We start from the raw sequence: 13,079 nt of genomic DNA on the forward strand, positions 1-13,079 counted from the left end.
GAGATAGTTTCTTAACTGATAAGGGATTAAGGGGTTATGGGGAGTGGGCAGGAAAGTGGACCTGCGTCCATGATTGGATCAGCCATGATCGTATTAAATGGCGGAGTAGGCTCGAGGGTCCGTATGGCCTACTCCTGCTCCTATTTCTCATGTTCTTATGACTGCTGCACCACCGTTGATCTGAGCGTCCAGCACTCCAAACCCAAGAAACACAAACGCTGTTTCAGAAGGATATTGGAGCACTAGAATCATCCTCCATCCAGATATGTGGGCACGGAGAAGGCAAACAAGCTTATCATTGTCCATCGCACGTGCACCCTCTTCTCTGGGTCGTAACCAAGTGTAAAGCTGTTATTGCATTCTAATGCATCTAGTCATTGTATTCTAAAGCTCAGGGGTATTTGTTACATCAAGGTGAGTCCCTTTCACTGGATGAGTCAAATTGGGACATCACAAGGCAAGCCTGACCCTACCCTGTGCATCACGTGATCATTGACATCACGATAGGTTTGTAAACAGGGGCAACATGAGGCAGAAGAGGCTGCACAAGCAGTACAAGTGAAGGAAAGGGAGCTGTAATGACTGTGACTAACTGGCTGATCTCTCTAGGAGTGAATGTGGCTGGTTAGAAGACCTGGTGAAGTTGCTTGAACAATGGAATCATCACTAACCAGCTGACAGTCGGAAGGGTGTTGCTGTAGAAGGTTTGTTTATTCCAGCTAGAACTAGGGGGAATAATCTTTGAATAAGGGGCCGCCCATTTAAAACTGAGATGAGGAGGAATTTCTTCTCTCAGAGGGTTGTAAATCTGTGGAATTCGCTGCCTCAGAGTGCTTTGGATGCTGGGACATTGAATGGATTTAAGACAGAGATAGACAGTTTCTTAACTGATAAGGGATAAAGGAGTTATGGGGAGTGGGCAGGGAAGTGGAGCTGAGTCCTGATCGGATCAGCCATGATCGTATTAAATGGTGGAGTAGGCTCGAGGTGCTGTATGGGCTACTCCTGCTCCTCTTTCTTATGTTGTTATGTTTGTCATGTATGTAACCTTTATGTAACAACACTGCAATACTGTATATACATAAGAAATGCACACTTTGACCACAGGGGGTGAACTTGTGGGGGACACTCCTCAAAAGTCATCCAGGTATATAAAGGGAGGTCCCACGCAGGGTCATCACTTCTTGGTTCTGTGAATAAAGGTTCAGGTCATGGAGTGACCTTGTCCATAGAATGTGCCTCATGTGGTTTTGTGGTATTGTGTAAGGACCTTACACTGTGACGGGAAACAGGAATCAACGATCCACGAGAATGGCCACCGGCAGCACAGATGAACGGTACTGTGTTGGTGAGGACTGGGGCGATTTCAATGAGAGGCTCCAGCAGCGTTTTGTCATGAAGGACTGGCTGGGAGACGCAGCGGCCGACAAGCGAAGGGCTCATTTGCTGACTAGCTGTGGACCTAAGACTTACGCGCTCATGAAAGATCTGCTAGCACCCGAGAAGCTGGCGGACAAAACCTTTGAAGAGCACCTCAAACCAGCGAGCAGCGTACACATGGCCCGACACAGATTCTATACCCACCGACATCAGGAAGGACAGAGCATACCGGATTTTATTGCGGACCTCAGGCACTTGGCCAGCCTCTGTAAGTTCACAGACGCCTGCAGGGGGGAGATGCTAAGGGATTTCTTTATTGAGGGCATCGGTCATGCTGGGATTTTCAGAAAGCTAATTGAGATCAAGGACTTGACCTTGGAAGTGGTGGCGTTGATGGCTCAGACTTTTATGGCGGGGGAGGAGGAAACCAAGATAATATATGCGCGCAATTCTGCCTCCAACGTGGCAATGGATCAGGGAGTCAATATCATAAACGCGACATGGAGCCCCGCAGGCAGGCAAGGGCAGTTCGACACACCCCAGGCAACAATAGACCCAAGAGTAAGTCTCCAACAGAGACAATGGCAGGCTGAACGGACATTTATGCCCCCCAAGTGGACAACGTAGCCCGGGATGGGGCCATTGACACCCACTGACAGGGTGCTCAAGAGTAGTCAAAGGGACAATCAGCGAGGAATGCTTTGTAACAGCTCTTTTGTTCACAACAATGGGAATCTCAGTTCATGCTGGAGGTGTGGATGCAGACATGCTGCCAGGACTTGCAGGTTTCAACAGTCCGTCTGTGGCCATTTAGCCAGAATGTGCAGAAAGCCTGTAACCAGGCTAATATACGAGGCGGTTGAACCAGATGAGGGGTCTGCGAGGCAGGATGACGCTTGGGGCAAATCAATGGACGCTGAAGTTCAGCAGGTTCATGTGGCAAACATTCATTCACAGCTCATATACCAAAACGCTACCTATGATGATGAAGGTCCTATTAAATGGCATCCCTGTACGCATGGAGCTGGACACGGGGGCCAGCCAGTCACTCATGAGCGTTCAACAATTCGAAAAGCTGTAGCCACTCAAAGCCAGCAGACCCAAACTAGAATGCATTGAGACACAATTACGGACGTACACCAAATAAATCATTCTAGTGCTAGGCAGTGCAAAGTTGGCGATCACACACAATGGATCGGTGAACCGGCTGCCGCTCTGGATTGTCCCGGGCACTGGTCCCGCACTGTTGGGGAGGAGCTGGTTAGCTGAGATGACCTGGAAATGGGGGGATGTGCATGCCATGTCATCTGTGGAGCGAAGTTCATGCTCACAGGTCCTACAGCAATTTGAGTCACTATTTCAACCTGGCGTCGGGACGTTCAAAGGTACCAAAGTAGTGATACGCATCACCCCGGATGCCTGGATGCCAGAACAGTGCACCACAAAGTCAGAGCTGTGCCGTATGTGATGCAGGAGAAAATTGAGAGCGAGTTGGACTGGTTGCTGAGAAAGGGCATCATCTCGCCCGTTGAATTCAGCGACTGGGCGAGCTCCATCGTTCCCGTCCTAAAAGTGGATGGCTCGGTCAGGATCTGTGGCGACTACAAGGCCACTATCAACCGGGTGTCCCTACAAAACCAATACCCGCTCCCGAGAGCGGAGGACCTTTTTGCCACGCTGGCAGGCGGCAAGCTGTTCACCAAGTTGGACCTCACTTCAGCCTACATGACCCAAGAACTGGCCGACGAATCTAAACTACTGACCACCATCACCACGCACAAGGGACTGTTTGTCTACAACAGGTGTCCGTTTGGCATTCGATCAGCGGCCGCGATTTTTCAAAGAAACATGGAAAGCCTGCTCAAATCCATTCCTGGAATAATCGTATTTCAGGACGACATCCTCATCACCGGTCGTGACACTGTGGAACACCTCCACAACCTGGAGGAGGTGCTACGCCGATTGGACCGGGTAGGCCTGCGACTCAAGAAGTTGAAGTGTGTGATTTTGGCTCCCAAGGTCGAGTTTCTGGGCAGGAGGGTTGCCGCAGACGGGATTCGGCCTACAGAATCCAAAACGGAGACGATTCGACGAGCACCCAGGCCCTGCAACACAGTTCATTTGCGTTTATTTCTGGGACTCTTGAACTATTTCGGGAACTTTCTGCCGAACTTAAGCACATTGTTGGAGCCGCTACATGTGCTCCTGCGTAAGGGTTGTGATTGGTTTTGGGGGGACTGTCAGGAACAGGCTTTCAATCGGCGCGGAACCTACTGTGTTCAAATAAGTTGTTGATCCTGTACGACCCCCGTAAGAAATTGGTTCTGACATGTGATGCATCATCCTATGGGGTTGGGTGCATGTTGCAGCAGGGTAACGCTGAGGGCCAACTACAATCTGTGGCTTATGCCTCCAGGTCGCTCTCTCAAGCTGAACGGGGATATGGGATGGTCGAGAAGGAAGCACTCGTATGTGTCTGTGGGGTGATAACGATGCATCAGTACCTTTTTGGCAGGAGGTTCGTATTCGAAACGGACCACAAGTCGCTAACATCCCTGCTGTCAGACAGCAAGGCTGTCAATGCCAATGCATCAGCTCGCATACAGCGATGGGCTCTCACGCTCGCTGCGTATGACTACACCATCCAGCACCGACCCGGCACCGGAAATTGCGCTGACGCGCTCAGCAGGCTTCCACTGGCCACCACTAGGGGGCAGCGGAGCAAAGCGCTGAGATGGTCATGGCTGTTGATGCCTTTGACAGCGCAGGTTCCCCCATCACAGCCCGCAGATCAAAATCTGGACTAACAGAGATCCCCTCCTATCCTTGATTAAGAAATGTGTCCTGACTGGGGGATTGGGCGTCCGCACACAGAGCATGCCCTGAGGAGGTCAGACCGTTTCACAGACGGATGGATGAGCTCTCCATCTAAGCCGACTGCCTACTATGGGGCAGCCGGGTAGTCATGCCCCAGAGGGGCAGGGAAGCATTCATCAGGGAACTCCACAGCGAGCACCCAGGCATCGTGCTGATGTAGGCCATTGCCCGGTCACATGTGTGGTGGCCGGGAATTGATTCAGACCTGGAACACAGGTTCACAGGTGCACGACATGTGCCCAGCTAGGTAATGCCCCCAGGAGGCCCCGCTCAGCCCGAGGCCCTGGCCCACTAGGCCATGGTCACGTATTCGCGTAGACTACACGGGCCCGTTCATGGGAAAAATGTTTCTCATTGTGGTTGATGCCGACTCGAAATGGATCGAGTGCATCATTTTTAATTCGTGCACGACATCCACCACCGTGGAGAGTCTGCGCGCGGTCTTTGCAACCCACGGCTTGCCGGACATCCTTGTTAGCGATAATGGCCCATGTTTCACAAGCTACGAATTCCGGGAGTTCATGTCGGGAAATGGCATTAACCATGACAGGACAGCACCGTTCAAGCCAGCCTCCAATGGCCAGGCGGAACGTGCGGTCCAAATCATAAAACAAGTCATGCTCCGGATTCAAGGACCCTCCCTTCAATGCAGCCTATCGCGGCTCCTGCTGGCCTATAGATCCCGACCGCACTCGCTCATGGGGGTCCCGCCCGTGGAGCTACTCATGAAACGAACACTCAAAACTCGGCTGTCCCTCATTCATCCAGTCCTGTCCAACATTGTTGAGGGCAAGCGCCAGTCCCAAAACGAGTACCATGACCGAAATTGAAGGGGGTTATGTATAGAATTTGATGACCCCATATTTGTTCTCAATCACGCTTTGGCTTGAGGGTACTGTAATAGACAAAGAGGGGAATAGGGGTCATCGTGGTTAAACTTAACAATGGGCAGATATGCCGCAAGCATCTGGACCAAGTAAAAAAAAGGTTCAGCATGGACACTGAGGAACCTGAGGAAGATCATGAGATGGTATTCACACCACCGCCAGTGAACGAGCAACAAGAACATTCAGCAGCATGCACAGTCCCTGCGGTCAGCCCAGACAGGCCGGAATGTGACATGTGACAGACTCGCATACCAAGGCTCAACAACCAGAGCTCCAACTGCGGCGCTCCACGAGAGAGCGCAGACCACCTGAGAGACTTAACCTATGATCCCAATAAGATGTTAAGGGGGTGGTGATGTCATGTATGTAACCTTTATGTAACAACACTGCAATACTGTTTATACGTAAGAAATGCACACCTTGACCACAGGGGGCGAACTTGTGGGGGACACTCCTCACAGGTCATCCAGGTATATAAAGGGAGGTCCCACGCAGGGTCATCACTTCTTGGTCCTGTGAATAAAGGTTCAGGTCATGGAGTGACCTTGTCCATAGAATGTGCCTCATGTGGTTTTGTGGTATTGTGTAAGGACCTTACACTGGCGACGAGAAACGGGAATCAACGGCCCACGAGACTGGCCACCGGCAGCACAGATGAGCGGTACTGTGTTGGTGAGGACTGGGGCGATTTCAATGAGAGGCTCCAACAGCGTTTTGTCACGAAGGACTGGCTGGGAGACGCAGCGGCCGACAAGCGAAGAGCTCATTTGCTGACGAGCTGTGGACCTAAGACTTACGCGCTCATGAAAGACCTGCTAGCACCTGAGAAGCTGGCGGACAAAACCTTTGAAGAGCTCAGCAAACTAATCGGTGAGCACCTCAAACCGGCGAGCAGCGTACACATGGCTCGACACAGATTCTATATCCATCAACGTCGGGAAGGACAGAGCATACCGGATTTTATTGCGGACCTCAGGCACTTGGCCAGCCTCTGTAAGTTCACAGACGCCTGCAGGGGGGAGATGCTAAGGGATTTCTTTATTGAGGGCATCGGACATGCTGGGATTTTCAGAAAGCTAATTGAGACCAAGAACTTGACCTTGGAAGTGGTGGCGTTGATGGCTCAGACTTTTATGGCGGGGGAGGAGGAAACCAAGATAATATATGCGCGCAATTCTGCCTCCAACGTGGCGATGGATCAGGGAGTCAATATCATAAATGCGACACGGAGCCCCGCAGGCAGGCAAGGGCAGTTCGCCACAGCCCAGGCAGCAATAGACCCAAGAGTAAGTCTCCAACAGAGACAATGGCAGGCTGAACGGACATTTACACCCCCCGAGTGGACAACGTGGCCCGGGATGGGGCCATTGACACCCACTGACAGGGTGCTCAAGAGCAGTCAAAGAGACAATCAGCGAGGAATGCCTTGTAACAGCTCTTTTGTTCACAACAATGGGAATCTCAGTTCATGCTGGAGGTGTGGATGCAGACATGCTGCTAGGACTTGCAGGTTTCAACAGTTCGTCTGCAGAAATTGTAACCTCGGTGGCCATTCAGCCAGAATGTGCAGAAAGCCTGTAACCAGGCTAATATACGAGGCGGATGAACCAGATGAGGGGTCTGCGAGGCAGGATGACGCTTGGGGCAAATCAATGGACGCTGAAGTTCAGCGGGTTCATGTGGCAAACATTCACAGCTCATATACCAAAACGCCACCTATGATGATGAAGGTCCTATTAAACGGCATCCCTGTACGCATGGAGCTGGACACGGGGGCCAGCCAGTCACTCATGAGCGTTCAACAATTCGAAAAGCTGTAACCACTCAAAGCCAGCAGACCCAAACTAGAACGTATTGAGACACAATTACGGATGTACACCAAATAAATCATTCTAGTGCTAGGCAGTGCAATGTTGGTGGTCACAAACAATGGATCGGTGAACCGGTTGTCGTTCTGGATTGTCCCGGGCACTGGTCCCGCACTGTTGGGGAGGAGCTGGTTAGCTGAGATGACCTGGAAATGGGGGGATGTGCATGCCATGTCATCTGTGGAGTGAAGTTCATGCTCACAGGTTCTACAGCAATTTGAGTCACTATTTCAACCTGGCGTCGGGACGTTCAAAGGTACCAAAGTAGTGATACGCATCACCCCGGACGCCAGACCAGTGCACCACAAAGTCAGAGCTGTGCCGTGTGTGATGCGGGAGAAAATTGAGAGCGAGTTGGACCGGTTACTGAGAGAGGGCATCATCTCGCCCGTTCAATTCAGCGACTGGGCGAGCCCCATCATTCCCGTCCTAAAAGTGGATGGCTCGGTCAGGATCTGTGGCGACTACAAGGCCACTATCAACCGGGTGTCCCTACAAGACCAATACCTGCTCCCGAGAGCGGAGGACCTTTTTGCCACGCTGGCAGAAAATCCCATCACTGCCCATTGCCCGCACACCCGACTCTCTGGTTCATAACCAAGTGCAAAGCTGTTATTGCATTCCAACACATCCAACCTAAGGCCCAAGGTTTTTTGGCCAAACACTGTTGCATCAAGGTGAGGCCCTTTAATTGGACATCACAAGGCAAACCTGACCCTACTCTGTGCATCACGTGATCACTGATATCACAATAGGTTTGTAAACAGGGGCAACATGAGGCAGAAGAGGCTGCACAACCAGTTTAAGTAAAATAAAGGGAGCTGTACTGACTGTGACTAACTGGCTGATCTCTCTCGGAGTGAATGTGAATAGAAGACCTGGTGAAGGGAGTGTGAACAATGGAATCATCGCTAACTAGCTGAGAGTCGGAAGGGTGTTGCTGTAGAAGGTTTGTTTATTCCAGCTAGAACTAGGGGGCATAATCATAGAATAAGGGGCCGCCCATTTAAAACTGAGATGAGGAGGAATTTCTTCTCTCAGAGGGTTGTAAATCTGTGGAATTCACTGCCTCAGAGTGCTTTGGATGCTGGGTCATTGAATGGATTTAAGACAGAGATAGTTTCTCAACTGATAAGGGATTAAGGGGTTATGGGGAGTGGGCAGGGAAGTGGACCTGTGTCCATGATCGGATCAGCCATGATCGTATTAAATGGTGGAGTAGGCTCGAGGAGCTTTATGGCCTACTCCTGCTCCTATTTCTCATGTTCTTATGACTGCTGCACCACCGTTGATCTGAGCATCCAGCACTCCAAACCCAAGAAACACAAACGCTGATTCAGAAGGATATTGGAGCACTAGAATCATCCTCCACCCAGATATGTGGGCACGGAGAAGGCAAACAAGCTTATCATTGTCCATCGCCCGTGCACCCTCTTCTCTGGGTCGTAACCAAGTGTAAAGCTGTTATTGCATTCTAGTGCATCTAGTCATTGCAATCTAAAGCCCAGGGGTATTTGTTGCATTAAGGTGAGGCCCTTTCACTGGACGGGTCAAACTGTGACATCACAGGTCAAGCCTGACCCTACCCTGAGGCAACCTGAGACACAACCACTTTCAACACTGACTGTGACTAACTGGCTGATCTCTCTAGGAGTGAATGTGGCCGGCTACAATATCTCAAGGACTTTGCTTTATGAAGAGAACACAATGAAAACATTATCAACCAGAGAGAAGGTTGTGAGCTTTAAAAGGTTGGTATTAACCTAGTGATCGTGTATCATCATTTGTGAAAGTCAGAATGAACAACATAAAGAGTTTAATAGATACAGTAATACTGATGCACAGTAGCTTGTTGGAACAGTTCATTTTGTTGTTATTAGATCTTCTTTGGGGTTGTTGATAGGTAACCTGGAGCCTGCAGCCTGCTCACAGATGGTTACTGAGCCCCACTTTCAGCTCCCTCACTGACCAGCTCCTCCCAGCCCCTGAGTTTTGGTGCTCACTCCATGTTCTGTAAATGGAGACAATTACTTGTCTACATTGCTCGGGACAGTCTGCAGGGTGAGCAACAGTCACAAATGTAACTGGGCCCCACGAAGAGAAGGGGGCAAGGAGAAGGCAAACAATTCCATCACTGCCCATTGCCCGCACACCCGATTCTCTGGTTCAAAACCAAGTGCAAAGCTGTTATTGCATTCTAGCACATTCAACCTAAGGCCCAAGGCTTTTTGGCCAAACACGGTTGCATCAAGGTGAGGCACTTTAACTGGACGGGTCAAACCATGACATCACAAGGCAAGCCTGACCCTACCCTGTGCATCACATGATCACTGACATCATGATAGGTTTGTAAACAGGGGCAACATGAGGCAGAAGAGTCTGCACAAGCAGTTTAAGTGACTGTGACTAACTGGCTGATTTCTCTAGGAGTGAATGTGGCCGGCTAGAAGATCTGGTGAAGGGAGCGTGAATATAGAAACATAGAAACATAGAAAATAGGTGCAGGAGTAGGCCATTCGGCCCTTCGAGCCTGCACCGCCATTCAATAAGATCATGGCTGATCATTCCCTCAGTACCCCTTTCCTGTTTTCTCTCCATACCCCTTGATCCCTTTAGCCGTAAGGGCCATATCTAACTCTCTCTTCAATATATCCAATGAACTGGCATCAACAACTTTCTGCAGCAGGGAATTCCACAGGTTAACAACTCTCTGAGTGAAGAAGCTTCTCCTCATCTCAGTCCTAAATGGCCTACCCCTTATCCTAAGACGGTGTCCCCTGGTTCTGGATTTCCCCAACATCGGGAACATTCTACCTGCATCTAACCTGTCCAGTCCCATCAGAATCTTATACGTTTCTATGAGATCCCCTCTCATCCTTCTAAACTCCAGTGAATAAAGGCTCAGTTGATCCAGTCTCTCCTCACATGACAGTCCAGCCATCCCTGGAATCAGTTTGGTGAACCTTCGCTGCACTTCTTCAATAGCAAGAACGTCCTTCCTTAGATTAGGAGACCTAAATTGTACACAATGTTCCAGGTGAGGCCTCACCAAGGCCCTGTACAACTGCAGAAAGACCTCCCTGCTCCTATACTCAAATCCCCTAGCTATGAAGGCCAACATACCATTTGCCTTCTTCATCGCCTGCTGTACCTGCATGCCCACTTTCAGTGACTTTGAACCATGACACCCAGGTCTCATTGCACCTCCCCTTTTCCTAATCTGCCGCCATCCAGATAATATTCTGCCTTTAAGTTTTTGCCCCCAAAATGGATAACCTCACATTTATCCACATTATACAGTATCTGCCATGCATTTGCCCACTCACCTAACCTGTCCAAGTCACCCTGCAGCCTCTTAGCATCCTCCTCACAGCTCACACCACCACCCAGTTTAGTGTCATCTGCAAACTTGGAGATATTACATTCAATTCCTTCATCTAAATCGTTAATGTATATTGTAAAGAACTGGGGTCCCAGCACTGAGCCTTGCGGCACTCTACTAGTCACTGCCTGCAATTCTGAAAAGGACCCGTTTATCCCGACTCTCTGCTTCCTGTCTGCCAACTAGTTCTCTATCCACGTCAGTACATTACCCCCAATACCATGGCGCTTTGATTTTACACACCAATCTCTTGAGTGGGACCTTGTCAAAAGCCTTTTGAAAGTCCAAATACACCACATCCACTGGTTCTCCCTTGTCCACTCTGCTCGTTACATCCTCAAAAAATTCCAGAAGATTTGTGAAGCATGATTTCCCTTTCATAAATCCATGCTGACTTGGTCCGATCCTGTCACTGCTTTCCAAATGCGCTGCTATTTCATCCTTAATGATTGATTCCAACATTTTGCCTGTTACTGATGTCAGGCTAACCGGTCTATAATTACTCGTTTTCTCTCTCGCTCCTTTTTTAAAAAAGTGGTGTTACATTAGCTACCCACCAGTCCATAGGAACTGATCCAGAGTTGATAGACTGTTGGAAAATGATCACCAATGCATCCACTATTTCTAGGGCTACTTCCTAAGTACTCTGGGATGCAGACTATCAGGCCCCGGGGATTTATCGGCCTTCAATTTACCTAACACAATTTCCCGCCTAATAAGGATATCCTTCAGTACCTCATTCTCACTCGACCTACTGTCCCCTAGTACTTCTGGAAGGTTATTTGTGTCTTCCTTTGTGAAGACAGAACCAAAGTATTTGTTCAATTGGTCTGCCATTTCTTTATTCCCCATTATAAATTCACTTGAATCCGACTGCAAAGGACTTACGTTTGTCTTCACTAATCTTTTTCTCTTCACAGATTTATAGAAGCTTTTGCACTCAGTTTTTATGTTCCCAGCAAGCTTCCTCTCTTACTCTATTTTCCCCCTCTTAATGAAACCCTTAGTCCTGCCCTGTTGACTTCTAAATTTCTCCCAATCCTCAGGTTTGTTGCTTTTTCTAGCTAATTTATATGCCTCTTCCTTGGCTTTAACATTATCCTTAATTTCCCTTGTTAGCCATGCTTGAGCCACCTTCCCCGTTTTATTTTTACTCCAGACAGAGATGGATAATTGCTGAAGTTCATCCATGTGATCTTTAAATTTTTGCCATTGCTTATCCACCGTCAACCCTTTCAGTATCCTTTGGCAGTCTATTCTAGCCAATTCACACCTCATACCGTCGAAGTTACCTTACCCTAAGTTCAGGACCCTAGTTTCCAAATTAACTGTGTCACTCTCCATCTTAATAAAGAATTCTACCATATTATGTTCACTCTCCCCCAAGGGTCCTCGCGCAACAAGATTGCTAATTAGTCCCTTCTCATTACACATCACCCAGTCTAGGATGGCCAGCTCTCTAGTTGGTTCCTCGACATATTAGTCTAGAAATCCACCCTACAGTAGAATCATCGCTAACCAGCTGATAGTCGGAAGGGTGTTGCTATTGAGGGTTTGTTTATTCCAGCTTGTATAATTACCCGTGAAAGTCAGAGTGCGTAACACCATGATCCACTGCAGTGACCATGCAGACATCAATGGTGAAACCCTGGAAACTGAAACCAGATCAGTACTCGCTCGTTGTTCTGATCAACTGGGATAATCCGTGGGACAAGGAGTCAATGGGAAACTCTTGTCCCAGCTGTTACTGGTGCCCTCTGTCCTTGCCAATCCCTGGGTCCTTGTCAAGGTCCTGCTCACAGGTCAGCTGGCTCAGGTACTGCCACCAATAGCTGTCGGATTGTGTCAGAGAAGTTCCTTGTCCCAGTCATCCTGGTTCACCTGATAGCATTGCCACCATTCTGGACCATCTCTCGGATTTTGAAGAAGGTATACATTCCCCAGCTCCACAACCTTTAATACTCAGGTGGCATCAGAATCGGTGGCCAGAAACATTACATGAAAAGAAACAAGCTGATAGTTTAGCATCCAGAATCTGCATTAAGCATTTACAGCTTCAATGGTTCACTATACAAGGGCAGCTCTAAAGTACCTGTAATTGTCTTGTTGCGATCCAGTGATTTAAAAACAAATCTGTAATTTCTTCTTCTGCTAGAGTTACATGGTTGACGTCACGATGAGAGAGAGAAGATGGGAAGTTTCATCAAAGTACCTACAGACTAAAGTTGTGAGTAACAAAACCACAAAGACAAGCGGATCAGACACACAAGAGAGAGCACATCGTGACAGAAATCAAATCCGTGCCAGCAGAGAAACCACAGAAGGAGCGGAGCGGTGCAACTGAAATTCTCCTGATGCCATCCCTCTGTGTCCCATCCATTTCTCAGTGCCAACTCAACACCTTTCAATTTGTGTTTAATTTAATGGCCAATAACCAACCACCCCCCCCTCCCCCCACAGACCCATCTAGCCCTCATGTCCCTGCATCGGCATCAAGCACCAACCCTGCTCCAACTCCAGGATCAGTTGAGCACTGCTTGGGGTAAACTGCACTGGCACTGGGTAAAGCCCAGTCTGTGCAGTCATCGCCAACCAGTGCCGACCAGGGGTCCACCTTGGGACTAAACAGGAAAGTCTCAAGAAGGGACACTCTGGTTGTTGCTCCGAGTTGCCAGAATTAAGAGG

General features: G+C 49.1%; 1 long non-coding RNA gene across 1 annotated transcript; it reads left to right on the top strand.

Annotated features, from left to right (window-relative positions):
* Positions 1–631: 631 nt before the first annotated feature.
* Positions 632–12,847, top strand: LOC139237842 (uncharacterized). Its single transcript, XR_011588533.1, has 3 exons — positions 632–704; positions 8,664–8,763; positions 12,550–12,847. It is a non-coding gene; the product is annotated as an uncharacterized lncRNA (long non-coding RNA).
* The last annotated feature ends 232 nt before the right edge of the window (positions 12,848–13,079 follow it).

The sequence above is a fragment of the Pristiophorus japonicus genome, chromosome 24 (genome assembly GCF_044704955.1).
Source record: "Pristiophorus japonicus isolate sPriJap1 chromosome 24, sPriJap1.hap1, whole genome shotgun sequence".
Taxonomy (NCBI): domain Eukaryota; kingdom Metazoa; phylum Chordata; class Chondrichthyes; family Pristiophoridae; genus Pristiophorus; species Pristiophorus japonicus.